General features: G+C 43.1%; 1 non-coding gene across 1 annotated transcript; it reads left to right on the forward strand.

Moving 5' to 3' along the window:
* Positions 1-16,145: 16,145 nt before the first annotated feature.
* On the forward strand, positions 16,146-16,252 carry LOC145141760 (small nucleolar RNA R71). The gene has a single exon (XR_013722954.1). It is a non-coding gene; the product is annotated as a small nucleolar RNA R71 (small nucleolar RNA).
* The last annotated feature ends 205 nt before the right edge of the window (positions 16,253-16,457 follow it).

Raw genomic sequence — 16,457 nt, forward strand, 5'->3', positions numbered from 1 at the left:
ATCTTGCTTGTACTTGGAGTTAGCTCGGACCAAGTTGTCATGAACAGCCTTATGAACATCATGCAGTCCTCCAACAAAATCCTGCACTTTCTTTGGAACAACCCTAGAAATAGGCAGTGACATCAAATCAAGTGGTCCCCGTGGCTGAACAGAATAAACCACCTGGAATGGACTATATCCAGTACTTCGGTTGATAGCATGATTATGAGCAAACTCAGCTTGACAAAGCTTCTGATCCCAAGTCTTCACATGATCACCCACTAAACACCGCAAAATATTACCAAGGGATCGATTGACAACCTCTGTTTGGCCATTCGTTTGAGGATGATATGCACTACTAAAATTGAGCTGAGTGTTCACCATTTTTCATAGGCTGCGCCAAAAATGACTCAAAAACCTAGTGTCTCGATCTGAAACAATAGAAGACGGCAATCCATGCAAACGGTAGACGTCTCGAAAGAATAACTGGGCCACATTAACTGCATCCGTCGTCTTTTTGCAAGGAATAAACTGCACCATCTTAGAAAAACGATCAACAACCACAAATATTGAATCATTTCCCCGTTGAGTACGTGGTAAACCCAACACAAAATCCATGCTGATGTCTACCCAAGGTTGTGATGGAACAGGCAAAGGCATATAGAGTCCTGCATTGGTAGATGTGCCCTTTGACACCTGACAAATTCGACACCGTTTAACATATCTATCCACCTCCTTGCGCATTGTAGGCCAAAAATAAGATGATTGTACCAACTGTAAAGTGCGATCTCGGCCGACATGCCCTTCACCATGCAGCTCCCTAATGATTTGAAGGCGGAGAATAGAATCAGGGATGCACAATTGATTGCCTTTGAAAAGAAAACCTTCATGCAGTAGAAAATCAGACATCTGTCCAGATTGTATACCCTGCGGAACAACAAAAAAATAAGGATCAACCGTTAGCTGCTCCATGAGGACATCCATCCGCGGCACACCAACCTTCATGGAAACTAGCAAATTACTCCTCCGACTCAATGCATCAGCCATCCGATTTGACATCCTAGACTTGTGTTTCACCACGAAAGTGAATTTTTCCAAGAACGACATCCACCTCCCATGTTTGTGTGACACCTTATCTTGACTGCGAATATGTCTTAATGAATCATGATCTGTGAACAAAACAAATTCCTTATGAAATAAATAATGGCGCCAATGCTTTACAGCTTGGACCACTGCATAGAACTCAACATCATAAGTGCTATAATGCAGCTTTGGCCCCGTCAACTTCTCACTAAAATAGGCAACCGGTCGTCCTCCTTGACTTAGAACTGCTCCAATCCCAACCTTGGAAGCATCCGTGTGTAATTCAAACACTTGAGAAAAGTCTGGCAATACAAGGATCGGTGATGTAGTAAGCTTCTCTTTTACTAATTGGAAAGCTGATTCTGCTGCTTCGGTCCAAGTAAAGGCCTTCCCTTTCATACAATCAGTCACCGGTGCCATAATAGAACTAAATTTTGGAATAAACCTCCTATAGAATGAAGCAAGGCCATGAAAGCTTCGAACTTCAGTGATGGTAGTTGGACTTGGCCATTGTCTGACAGCTGCTACTTTAGACTCGTCCACCTGTATTCCTTCCCCAGAAACAACGTACCCCAAGAACAAGACTTTAGGAACCATAAACACACATTTCTTCATAGTTGCATACAAACTATCCCGTCGAAGTACGGTAAAAACCTGCCTCACATGGTTGGCATGCTCACCAAAAGTAGCACTGTAAATAAGTATGTCATCAAAATAAACGACTACAAATTTACCAATAAAGGGCCTGAACAACTGGTTCATCACACGCATAAATGTACTAGGAGCGTTTGATAAACCGAAAGGCATCACCAACCACTCATACAATCCTTCACGAGTCTTGAAGGCAGTCTTCCACTCATCCCCAGACCTAAGTCGTATCTGATAGTACCCGCTCTTCAAGTCCATTTTCGTAAAGATAGAGGCACCGCTAATCTGGTCAAGTAGGTCATCAAGTCGAGGAATTGGAAATCTGTACCTCACCGTGATCTTATTGATGGCGCGACTATCAACACACATACGCCAAGTACCATCCTTTTTAGGAGTCAACAAAGGAGGAACAGCACACGGGCTCATGCTCTCCCGAACATGACCTTTTGAAATCAAGTCCTCCACCTGTCGTCGCAACTCCTCATGCTCTCCGGGACTCATTCTGTAATGTGGCCTATTAGGCAACTGAGCTCCTGGTTGTAAATCAATATGATGCTGGATGTCACGTAAAGGTGGCAAACCATCAGGTAATTCATTAGGGAAAACATCAGCGAATTCCTTGAGCAGAGGAACCATAGCCTCAGGAATTTCAACCTCCTTAGCGACTTCCTTCCCGAGCAATACAAAAATTTCACCTTCCGCCTCCAACTCGTCTTCAAACTGATTAAGGGTCAGTAGAGTACCCGAAGGTCTCGGAACTGGCTCCTTTGGCTTACTGGGAACCAATGTTATCTTCACACCACCAAACAAGAAACTGTAAGTATTAGTCCGCCCGTTATGATCTATCTTACGATCATACTCCCAAGGTCTGCCCAACAACAAATGACAAGCATCCATAGCAACCACATCACACCACACATCATCTTTATACGTGGTACCAACAGAAAATTGAACAAGGGCTCGTTTAGATACAGTGACCTCGCCACCCTTCTTAAGCCACTGTAGCTTGTAAGGCTTAGGGCGATTTTCTGTTTTCAAAGCCAACTTTTGAACTGCTTCTTCAGATATAAGGTTATCACAACTTCCTGAATCAATAACAAAAGTACAAACCTTTCCCAAAATAGTACATGTCGACTGAAAGATGTTGTGTTTGAGCCAATCATCACCATTAACTTTTGGTGTAAAACAAGACCGCCTTACCACCAAATTTACCCCCACATCTCCAGTTACAACTTCCTCTTCGCATTGATGCTCTTCGTCATACACAGGGGGATCTTCGTAATTTTCACCGGCATCATCATTTTTCCAATCATCTTGCTCAGCAAACAAATGACGTTTTCCGACCTTCTTGCACTCTGATTGTCGGTGACCTGTCTCCCCACAACTAAAACACTTCAAGCTGCTACTAACAGTTGTCCTAGGATTCGGTCCAACACTGTTAGATGTCGGTCTTTGTTGATTAGGCACAACACGGGGTACCATACCACCCGTCCCGGAACTTCCTCCAATATTAGCAGTTGAAGACGAACCGCCCACCCGACGACTTTGTTTCTCAAAAGCCAACGCCCGTTGGTGCGCTTCAGAAATAGATACCGGGTCAAACATATTTACAGAGTCCATGATTTGGACCCGCAGACCCCCAATATATCGAGCAACGAGTTGTTCCTCTGTCTCCTGGATATCATTTCGGGCAATCAATTGGTAGAACTCAGTTGTGTAATCGTCAACTGATTTGGCACCCTGCTTCAGATTTTGCAACCGTTGGTACATCAACCTTTGAAAGTTATGGGGTAGGAAGTTGGATCGTAAACACTTCTTCATCTTCCTCCAAGTCACGACCTTTGACTTTCCGAGCCTGTCTCGTGTCAGTTTCAGTTGTTGCCACCATGCAGATGCCCTACCACGTAGCCTGGTAGCAATCAATGACACTCTTTTGTTTTCAGGGACTTTTTTGAACTCAAAAGCTTCCTCAATAGTAGCCAACCAGTCGATGAACCCCTCCGGATTAAAACTGACCCCATCGAATTCTGGGATATCAATTCTCATTCCGGCCTCCCAACGCCTATTGTCACCTCTATGATCACGCCTTGGCCGCCTTTCTAGATCGTCTTCAGAATATGAACCGTCACTGCCGCCGAACGGGTTCCAAATTCACCATCTTCCACTTGAGAATGTGTTCGAGACCTTTGCCCTCCTCGATTCATCAGTTCGACCATCCTATCAGTCAGTTGGTCAACCATTTGATCCATCCTCTCCTCCATTCGTGCCATAATACATTCTTCTAGTTCTTGCTCATGAACATTAGCGGGCGTCCTGTTTCTCCTCGGAGGCATTTTGAACCAGGAATTCGGCTCTGATACCAACTGATGCAGCGCAAAAAAACAACACAAAGATAACCAAGAATGAACCTGTTGATTCTAAAAGAATAGCCAGGACAATCTCTTCAAAACCACGTTGATTCTACGAATACCGTGGGATTGGCTTCAAAATCTGGGTTAACACACAAAATTTGGGAGAAAATTGAAAGTTCATAAAATTGATGATCGACCATCCAAATTACATCAAAAACATTTAAATAAGAAGCAGAAATTAAAATGAAACCCTAAAAGTCCATGGGCCAAATACAAACCCAAAAACAAAACCCAAAAATTAAGGAAAAATAACAAAATTGTTCATAACTCCATTTAGAAAGCGATTTCTGGACTCAAAAATGGGTAAGTCCCCTTTGGGGACTTCTCTAGACGTGCTCCTTGCTCCAAGCTTCGATTTGACTGGTCGTAGGCCCGAAACGGAGATTCGTAGCCAAAGTTATGGCCATTTCCGTGAAGCCCCTTTAGTCAGACGATCGTGGGCCTCTAGGAACGCAAGGGCCCGATCCTCCACACTAGGGCCCACATCATCCCCTCCTGGGTAGACAAAATTCAACCTCGAATGTGCACCATGGTCATCATCAGAAGAATCCCCATAATAAGGAAGCAAATGCTTTACATTGAAAACATCGGAACAACGAATGTGGCTTGGCAACTGTAGACGGTAAGCATTGGAATTAATCTTCTCCACAATCTCCACCGGTCCAATCTTCTTAGCTGACAGCTTGTTGTACTCACCAACCGAAAAACGATCTTTAGTCAAAACAGCCCAAACAAAGTCACCTACTTCAAAATCAACTTGTCTGCGATTTTTATCTGCATCTTGCTTGTACTTGGAGTTAGCTCGGACCAAGTTGTCATGAACAGCCTTATGAACATCATGCAGTCCTCCAACAAAATCCTGCACTTTCTTTGGAACAACCCTAGAAACAGGCAGTGACATCAAATCAAGTGGTCCCCGTGGCTGAACAGAATAGACCACCTGGAATGGACTATATCCAGTACTTCGGTTGATAGCATGATTATAAGCAAACTCAGCTTGACAAAGCTTCTGATCCCAGGTCTTCACATGATCACCCACTAAACACCGCAAAATATTACCAAGGGATCGATTGACAACCTCTGTTTGGCCATCCGTTTGAGGATGATATGCACTACTAAAATTGAGCTGAGTGTTCACCATTTTCCATAGGCTACGCCAAAAATGACTCAAAAACCTAGTGTCTCGATCTGAAACAATAGAAGACGGCAATCCATGCAAACGGTAGACGTCTCGAAAGAATAACTGGGCCACATTAACTGCATCCGTCGTCTTTTTGCAAGGAATAAAGTGCACCATCTTAGAAAAACGATCAACAACCACAAATATTGAATCATTTCCCCGTTGAGTACGTGGTACACCCAACACAAAATCCATGCAGATGTCTACCCAAGGTTGTGATGGAACAGGCAAAGGCATATAGAGTCCTGCATTGGTAGATGTGCCCTTTGACACCTGACAGATTCGACACCGTTTAACATATCTATCCACCTCCTTGCGCATTGTAGGCCAAAAATAAGATGACTGTACCAACTGTAAAGTGCGATCTCGGCCGACATGCCCTTCACCATGCAGCTCCCTAATGATTTGAAGGCGGAGACTAGAATCAGGGATGCACAATTGATTGCCTTTGAAAAGAAAACCTTCATGCAGTAGAAAATCAGACATCTGTCCAGATTGTATACCCTGCAGAACAACAGAAAAATAAGGATCAACCGTTAGCTGCTCCATGAGGACATCCATCCCCGGCACACCAACCCTCATGGAAACTAGCAAATTACTCCTCCGACTCAATGCATCAGCCACCCGATTTGACATCCCAGACTTGTGTTTCACCACGAAAGTGAATTTTTCCAAGAACGACATCCACCTCCCATGTTTGTGTGACACCTTATCTTGACTGCGAATATGTCTTAATGAATCATGATCTGTGAACAAAACAAATTCCTTATGAAATAAATAATGGTGCCAATGCTTTACACCTTGAACCACTGCATAGAACTCAACATCATAAGTGCTATAATGCAGCTTTGGCCCCATCAACTTCTCACTAAAATAGGCAACCGGTCGTCCTCCTTGACTTAGAACTGCTCCAATCCCAACCTTGGAAGCATCCGTGTGTAATTCAAACACTTGAGAAAAGTCTGGCAATACAAGGATCGGTGATGTAGTAAGCTTCTCTTTTACTAATTGGAAAGCTGATTCTGCTGCTTCGGTCCAAGTAAAGGCCTTCCCTTTCATACAATCAGTCACCGGTGCCATAATAGAACTAAAGTTTGGAATAAACCTCCTATAGAATGAAGCAAGGCCATGAAAGCTTCGAACTTCAGTGATGGTAGTTGGACTTGGCCATTGTCTGACAGCTACTACTTTAGACTCGTCCACCTGTATTCCTTCCCCAGAAACAACGTACCCCAAGAACAAGACTTTAGGAACCATAAACACACATTTCTTCATAGTTGCATACAAACTATCCCGTCAAAGTACGGTAAAAACCTGCCTCACATGGTTGACATGCTCACCAAAAGTAGCACTGTAAATAAGTATGTCATCAAAATAAACGACTACAAATTTACCAATAAAGGGCCTGAACAACTGGTTCATCACACGCATAAATGTACTAGGAGCGTTTGATAAACCGAAAGGCATCACCAACCACTCATACAATCCTTCACGAGTCTTGAAGGCAGTCTTCCACTCATCCCCAGGCCTAAGTCGTATCTGATAGTACCCGCTCTTCAAGTCCAGTTTCGTAAAGATAGAGGCACCGCTAATCTGGTCAAGTAGGTCATCAAGTCGAGGAATTGGAAATCTGTACCTCACCGTGATCTTATTGATGGCGCGACTATCAACACACATACGCCAAGTACCATCCTTTTTAAGAGTCAACAAAGCAGGAACAGCACACGGGCTCATGCTCTCCCGAGCATGACCTTTTGAAATCAAGTCCTCCACCTGTCGTCGCAACTCCTCATGCTCTCCGGGACTCATTCTGTAATGTGGCCTATTAGGCAACTGAGCTCCTGGTTGTAAATCAATATGATGCTGGATGTCACGTAAAGGTGGCAAACCATCAGGTAATTCATTAGGGAAAACATCAGCGAATTCCTTGAGCAGAGGAACCATAGCCTCAGGAATTTCAACCTCCTTAGCGACTTCCTTCCCGAGCAATACAAAAATTTCACCTTCCGCCTCCAACTCGTCTTCAAACTGATTAAGGGTCAGTAGAGTACCCGAAGGTCTCGGAACTGGCTCCTTTGGCTTACTGGGAACCAATGTTATCTTCACACCACCAAACAAGAAACTGTAAGTATTAGTCCGCCCGTTATGATCTATGTTACGATCATACTCCCAAGGTCTGCCCAACAACAAATGACAAGCATCCATAACAACCACATCACACCACACATCATCTTTATACGTGGTACCAACAGAAAATTGAACAAGGGCTCGTTTAGATACAGTGACCTCGCCACCCTTCGTAAGCCACTGTAGCTTGTAAGGCTTAGGGTGATTTTTTGTTTTCAAAGCCAACTTTTGAACTGCTTCTTCAGATATAAGGTTATCACAACTTCCTGAATTAATAACAAAAGTACAAACCTTTCCCAAAATAGTACATGTCGACTGAAAGATGTTGTGTTTGAGCCAATCATCACCAATAACTTTTGGTGTAAAACAAGACCGCCTTACCACCAAATTTACCCCCACATCTCCAGTTACAACTTCCTCTTCACATTGATGCTCTTCGTCATACACAGGGGGATCTTTGTAATTTTCACCGGCATCATCATTTTGCCAATCATCTTGCTCAGCAAACAAATGACGTTTTCCGACCTTCTTGCACTCTGATTGTCGGTGACCTGTCTCCCCACAACTAAAACACTTCAAGCTGCTACTAACAGTTGTCCTAGGATTCGGTCCAACACTGTTAGATGTCGGTCTTTCTTGATTAGGCACAACACGGGGTACCATACCACCCATCCCGGAACTTCCTCCAATATTAGCAGTTGAAGACGAACCGCCCACCCGACGACTTTGTTTCTCAAAAGCCAACGCCCGTTGGTGAGCTTCAGAAATAGATACCGGGTCAAACATATTTACAGAGTCCATGATTTGGACCCGTAGACCCCCAATATATCGAGCAACGAGTTGTTCCTCTGTCTCCTGGATATCGTTTCGGGCAATCAGTTGGTAGAACTCAGTTGTGTAATCGTCAACTGATTTGGCACCCTGCTTCAGATTTTGCAACCGTTGGTACATCAACCTTTGAAAGTTATGGGGTAGGAAGTTGGATCGTAAACACTTCTTCATCTTCCTCCAAGTCACGACCTTTGACTTTCCGAGCCTGTCTCGTGTCAGTTTCAGTTGTTGCCACCATGCAGATGCCCTACCACGTAGCCTGGTAGCAATCAATGACACTCTTTTGTTTTCAGGGACTTCTTTGAACTCAAAAACTTCCTCAACAGTAGCCAACCAGTCGATGAACCCCTCCGGATTCAAACTGACCCCATCGAATTCTAGGATATCAATTCTCATTCCGGCCTCCCAACGCCTATTGTCACCTCTATGATCACGCCTTGGCCGCCTTTCTAGATCGTCTTCAGAATATGAACCGTCACTGCCGCCGAAAGGTTCCCAAATTCACCATCTTCCACTTGAGAATGTGTTCGAGACCTTTGCCCTCCTCGATTCATCAGTTCGACCATCCTATCAGTCAGTTGGTCAACCATTTGATCCATCCTCTCCTCCATTCGTGCCATAATACGTTCTTCTAGTTCTTGCTCATGAACATTAGCGGGCGTCCTGTTTCTCCTCGGAGGCATTTTGAACCAGGAATTTGGCTCTGATACCAACTGATGCAGCGCAAAAAAACAACACAAAGATAACCAAGAATGAACCTGTTGATTCTAAAATAATAGCCAGGACAATCTCTTCAAAACCACGTTGATTCTACGAATACCGTGGGATTGGCTTCAAAATCTGGGTTAACACACAGAATTTGGGAGAAAATCGAAAGTTTATAAAATTGATGATCGACCATCCAAATTACATCAAAAATAGTTAAATAAGAAGCAGAAATTAAAATGAAACCCTAAAAGTCCATGGGCCAAATACAAACCCAAAAATTAAGGAAAAATAACAAAACTGTTCATAATTCCATTTAGAAAGCGATTTCTGGACTCAAAAATGGGTAAGTCCCCTTCGGGAACTTCTATAGACGTGCTCCTTGCTCCAAGCTTCGATTTGACTGGTCGTAGGCCCAAAACGGAGATTCGTAGCCAAAGTTATGGCCATTTCCGTGAAGCCCCTTTAGTCACACGATCGTGGGCCTCTAGGAACGCAAGGGCCCGCATCATCCCCTCCTGGGTAGACAAAATTCGACCTCGAATGTGCACCATGGTCATCATCAGAAGAATCCCCATAATAAGGAAGCAAATGCTTTACATTGAAAACATCGGAACAACGAATGTGGCTTGGCAACTGTAGACGGTAAGCATTGGAATTAATCTTCTCCACAATCTCCACCGGTCCAATCTTCTTAGCTGACAGCTTGTTGTACTCACCAACCGAAAAACGATCTTTAGTCAAAACAGCCCAAACAAAGTCACCTACTTCAAAATCAACTTGTCTGTGTTTTTTATCTGCATTTTGCTTGTACTTGGAGTTAGCTCGGACCAAGTTGTCATGAACAGCCTTATGAACATCATGCAGTCCTCCAACAAAATCCTGCACTTTCTTTGGAACAACCCTAGAAACAGGCAGTGACATCAAATCAAGTGGTCCCCGTGGCTGAACAGAATAGACCACCTGGAATGGACTATATCCAGTACTTCGGTTGATAACATGATTATGAGCAAACTCAGCTTGACAAAGCTTCTGATCCCAGGTCTTCACATGATCACCCACTAAACACCGCAAAATATTACCAAGGGATCGATTGACAACCTCTGTTTGGCCATCCGTTTGAGGATGATATGCACTACTAAAATTGAGCTGAGTGTTCACCATTTTCCATAGGCTGCGCCAAAAATGACTCAAAAACCTAGTGTCTCGATCTGAAACAATAGAAGACGGCAATCCATGCAAACGGTAGACGTCTCGAAAGAATAACTGGGCCACATTAACTGCATCCGTCGTCTTTTTGCAAGGAATAAAGTGCACCATCTTAGAAAAACGATCAACAACCACAAATATTGAATCATTTCCCTGTTGAGTACGTGGTAAACCCAACACAAAATCCATGCTGATGTCTACCCAAGGTTGTGATGGAACAGGCAAAGGCATATAGAGTCCTGCATTGGTAGATGTGCCCTTTGATACCTGACAGATTCGAAACCGTTTAACATATCTATCCACCTCCTTGCGCATTGTAGGTAAAAAATAAGATGATTGTACCAACTGTAAAGTGCGATCTCGGCCGACATGCCCTTCACCATGCAGCTCCCTAACGATTTGAAGGCGGAGACTAGAATCAGGGATGCACAATTGATTGCCTTTGAAAAGAAAACCTTCATGCAGTAGAAAATCAGACATCTGTCCAGATTGTATACCCTGCAGAACAACAGAAAAATAAGGATCAACCGTTAGCTGCTCCATGAGGACATCCATCCCCGGCACACCAACCCTCATGGAAACTAGCAAATTACTCCTCCGACTCAATGCATCAGCCACCCGATTTGACATCCCAGACTTGTGTTTCACCACGAAAGTGAATTTTTCGAAGAACGACATCCACCTCCCATGTTTGTGTGACACCTTATCTTGACTGCGAATATGTCTTAATGAATCATGATCTGTGAACAAAACAAATTCATTATGAAATAAATAATGGCGCCAATGCTTTACAGCTTGGACCACTGCATAGAACTCAACATCATAAGTGCTATAATGCAGCTTTGGCCCCGTCAACTTCTCACTAAAATAGGCAACCGGTCGTCCTCCTTGACTTAGAACTGCTCCAATCCCAACCTTGGAAGCATCCGTGTGTAATTCAAACACTTGAGAAAAGTCTGGCAATACAAGGATCGGTGATGTAGTAAGCTTCTCTTTTACTAATTGGAAAGCTGATTCTGCAGCTTCGGTCCAAGTAAAGGCCTTCCCTTTCATACAATCAGTCACCGGTGCCATAATAGAACTAAAGTTTGGAATAAACCTCCTATAGAATGAAGCAAGGCCATGAAAGCTTCGAACTTCAGTGATGGTAGTTGGACTTGGCTATTGTCTGACAGCTGCTACTTTAGACTCGTCCACCTGTATTCCTTCCCCAGAAACAACGTACCCCAAGAACAAGACTTTAGGAACCATAAACACACATTTCTTCATAGTTGCATACAAACTATCCCGTCGAAGTACGGTCAAAACCTGCCTCACATGGTTGACATGCTCACCAAAAGTAGCACTGTAAATAAGTATGTCATCAAAATAAACGACTACAAATTTACCAATAAAGGGCCTGAACAACTGGTTCATCACACGCATAAATGTACTAGGAGCGTTTGATAAACCGAAAGGCATCACCAACCACTCATACAATCCTTCACGAGTCTTGAAGGCAGTCTTCCACTCATCCCCAGACCTAAGTCGTATCTGATAGTACCCGCTCTTCAAGTCCATTTTCGTAAAGATAGAGGCACCGCTAATCTGGTCAAGTAGGTCATCAAGTCGAGGAATTGGAAATCTGTACCTCACCGTGATCTTATTGATGGCGCGACTATCAACACACATACGCCAAGTACCATCCTTTTTAGGAGTCAACAAAGGAGGAACAACACACGGGCTCATGCTCTCCCGAACATGACCTTTTGAAATCAAGTCCTCCATCTGTCGTCACAACTCCTCATGCTCTCCGGGACTCATTCTGTAATGTGGCCTATTAGGCAACTGAGCTCCTGGTTGTAAATCAATATGATGCTGGATGTCACGTAAAGGTGGCAAACCATCAGGTAATTCATTAGGGAAAAACATCAGCGAATTCCTTGAGCAGAGGAACCATAGCCTCAGGAATTTCAACCTCCTTAGCGACTTCCTTCCCGAGCAATACAAAAATTTCACCTTCCGCCTCCAACTCGTCTTCAAACTGATTAAGGGTCAGTAGAGTACCCGAAGGTCTCGGAACTGGCTCCTTTGGCTTACTGGGAACCAATGTTATCTTCACACCACCAAACAAGAAACTGTAAGTATTAGTCCGCCCGTTATGATCTATGTTACGATCATACTCCCAAGGTCTGCCCAACAACAAATGACAAGCATCCATAGCAACCACATCACACCACACATCATCTTTATACGTGGTACCAACAGAAAATTGAACAAGGGCTCGTTTAGATACAGTGACCTCGCCACCCTTCTTAAGCCACTGTAGCTTGTAAGGCTTAGGGCGATTTTCTGTTTTCAAAGCCAACTTTTGAACTGCTTCTTCAGATATAAGGTTATCACAACTTCCTGAATCAATAACAAAAGTACAAACCTTTCCCAAAATAGTACATGTCGACTGAAAGATGTTGTGTTTGAGCCAATCATCACCAATAACTTTTGGTGTAAAACAAGACCGCCTTACCACCAAATTTACCCCCACATCTCCAGTTACAACTTCCTCTTCGCATTGACGCTCTTTGTCATACACAGGGGGATCTTCGTAATTTTCACCGGCATCATCATTTTTCCAATCATCTTGCTCAACAAACAAATGACGTTTTCCGACCTTCTTGCACTCTGATTGTCGGTGACCTGTCTCCCCACAACTAAAACACTTCAAGCTGCTACTAACAGTTGTCCTAGGATTCGGTCCAACACTGTTAGATGTCGGTCTTTGTTGATTAGGCACAACACGGGGTACCATACCACCCGTCCCGGAACTTCCTCCAATATTAGCAGTTGAAGACGAACCGCCCACCCGACGACTTTGTTTCTCAAAAGCCAACGCCCGTTGGTGCGCTTCAGAAATAGATACCGGGTCAAACATATTTACAGAGTCCATGATTTGGACCCGCAGACCCCCAATATATCGAGCAACGAGTTGTTCCTCTGTCTCCTGGATATCATTTCGGGCAATCAATTGGTAGAACTCAGTTGTGTAATCGTCAACTGATTTGGCACCCTGCTTCAGATTTTGCAACCGTTGGTACATCAACCTTTGAAAGTTATGGGGTAGGAAGTTGGATCGTAAACACTTCTTCATCTTCCTCCAAGTCACGACCTTTGACTTTCCGAGCCTGTCTCGTGTCAGTTTCAGTTGTTGCCACCATGCAGATGCCCTACCACGTAGCCTGGTAGCAATCAATGACACTCTTTTGTTTTCAGGGACTTTTTTGAACTCAAAAGCTTCCTCAACAGTAGCCAACCAGTCGATGAACCCCTCCGGATTCAAACTGACCCCATCGAATTCTGGGATATCAATTCTCATTCCGGCCTCCCAACGCCTATTGTCACCTCTATGATCACGCCTTGGCCGCCTTTCTAGATCGTCTTCAGAATATGAACCGTCACTGTCGCCGAACGGGTTCCCAAATTCACCATCTTCCACTTGAGAATGTGTTCGAGACCTTTGCCCTCCTCGATTCATCAGTTCGACCATCCTATCAGTCAGTTGGTCAACCATTTGATCCATCCTCTCCTCCATTCGTGCCATAATACGTTCTTCTAGTTCTTGCTCATGAACATTAGCGGGCGTCCTGTTTCTCCTCGGAGGCATTTTGAACCAGGAATTCGGCTCTGATACCAACTGATGCAGCGCAAAAAAACAACACAAAGATAACCAAGAATGAACCTGTTGATTCTAAAAGAATAGCCAGGACAATCTCTTCAAAACCACGTTGATTCTACGAATACCGTGGGATTGGCTTCAAAATCTGGGTTAACACACATAATTTGGGAGAAAATCGAAAGTTCATAAAATTGATGATCGACCATCCAAATTACATCAAAAACAGTTAAATAAGAAGCAGAAATTAAAATGAAACCCTAAAAGTCCATGGGCCAAATACAAACCCAAAAACAAAACCCAAAAATTAAGGAAAAATAACAAAATTGTTCATAACTCCATTTAGAAAGCGATTTCTGGACTCAAAAATGGGTAAGTCCCCTTCGGGAACTTCTCTAGACGTGCTCCTTGCTCCAAGCCTCGATTTGACTGGTCGTAGGCCCGAAACGGAGATTCGTAGCCAAAGTTATGGCCATTTCCATGAAGCCCCTTTAGTCACACGATCGTGGGCCTCTAGGAACGCAAGGGCCCGATCCTCCACACTAGGGCCCGCATTAAAGACGTTGGATTTGTGTAAGCAAATACCTCGAAAACCATCAGAATTGATGCTCTAGGCTTTGTACGCTTAACTTCTTTAATGGCTTGAATCTCTTCTTCCATTAATTTCTCTAATTCCTCAAGCTCATTTCCTTCATCCATATTAAACACTTCATTTTGAGCACATGCTTCTTTAAATCCGTCTTCCACTCCAAACGCAAAGTCTTCATCTCCCACTCGCAATGTAAGTTTCAACTCGCGTATATCCACCAAAGCTCGAGCAGTATTGAGTAAGGGGCGTCCAACGATTATGGGAACATTTTTATCTTCTTTCATATCCAATACGATAAAATCAATTGAAAAAACAAATTTCCCAATTTTTACCAATATGTCCTCCACTATTCCTCGAGGATGAGTAACTGAACGATTGACCATGTGAATCGTCATTCTTGTAGCCTTCAAATCTACAAGAGTGAGCTTCTGATAGAACGAATAAGGCATTAAATTTATGCTTGCTCCAGAATCGGCTAAAACATAAGTCTTCATATTATTCCCGAATTCACAAGGAAGTGTAATGAGTCCAGGATCTCCCATCTTCTTCAATATTTCTCCCATTATCACACTAGAACTCTGCTCACCAAGCACAACCTTGGAAGTTTTCTCTAGTTGTTGGCGAGTGTCGAGTAAGTCTTGCAAAAACTTCGCATATTCTGGAACTTGTGCTAACGATTCACTAAAAGGAGTATTAATATGAATACCCTTGACTTGCTTCATAAACTTCAGATTTTCTTGTTCCAATGGATGAACTCTTACCCGATAAGGAAACGATAACGGAGGGCGAAAATCTTGAACATAAGATTGATCTTTCTTTTCAATCTCAGTCCACGTCATGGAGATTGAATCTCCACGTCGTGATGTCGAAGATTCAACATAACTTTTCTTTTCAACTTTCGACTTCTTTTGTTGTAGTTCGGGAAAAAGTGGTGCTACCTCTAAGGATTTTAGGAACTCAGATATAGTGTCATCTTTAGTTTCGATCACCATGACTTGCGGTTGTGGCTTCTTTTCGGGAATTTGTGGAGAAAGTCTTTCATTAACCAATGTAGTTAATTGACCAAGTTGGGCTTCAATGTTTTGGATTGATGCTTGATGATTTCTCAATAAAGCTTGTTGATCTCTCATTAGAATTTGCTGGTCTCTTATTGCCGCATCGGTCTCATCATGTCGTTTTTTCAAAGCTTCCATGAATCTAGCTAGCATGGACTCTAAATCGACTTTCTTTTTAGGTGGTGGTTGCTCTTTTTGATAAAAACTTCGGCCAGTTTGCCTAAAATTTTCTTCTTTTTGCTTTTTATATTCATCATATGGCAACCATTCTTTCCTCGGCTTCCCCTAATCTTCATCGTATTTGTCTCCACTCGAGTAGCGAACTTGAGATTTCTTATTCCTGTTTTCGGCCAAATGACAATCTTTAATCCAATGTGGACCATTGCATCTTTCACAACCCACACGAATAGCATGTATGGATTGATCCATTTTTGTCATTTTTTAGTCCATAGTATTTAGCATAGCTAAACTAGCTGCCATGTCCTCAGAAGTGCCACCCCCAACTCCCTTTGCTCCATCATGTCGAGGGTTGTGATACTCACGCAAATGCTTTGAAAATTCTTCAATTAATTATTTGGTATCTTTGGGATTTTTCTTTGTTAAAGGTCCTTGAGAATTAAGGAGTTGCCTTGTCATGACATTTACCCCATCATAGAAGATTGATACTTCTTGTTGCTCATTTAAATCGTTTTGGGGACAATTTCTTATTAATCCTTTGTATCGCTCCCATGCGTCGTAGAGTGACTCACATGGTTTTTGCTCGAAGTTTTCTATGACCTTCTTGAGTTTAGAAACTTTAGAATGTGGGAAAAAATGTTCTAAGAATTTTTCACGTATTTCCGCCCATGTGTAATTGCACCGGATGGTAGTGCCTTCAACCAATCCTTAGTAGCTCCTTTAAAAGTGACTAGAAGCATTCTTAATAACACCGTCTCTCATGGAACATTCAGGATGTTAAATTAATCAACCATGACATTGACTTCATCAAGGTGTT

This window comes from Lactuca virosa, chromosome 9 (assembly GCF_052849685.1).
Source record: "Lactuca virosa cultivar CGN04683 chromosome 9, Lactuca_virosa_CGN04683_v6, whole genome shotgun sequence".
Classification (NCBI taxonomy): domain Eukaryota; kingdom Viridiplantae; phylum Streptophyta; class Magnoliopsida; order Asterales; family Asteraceae; genus Lactuca; species Lactuca virosa.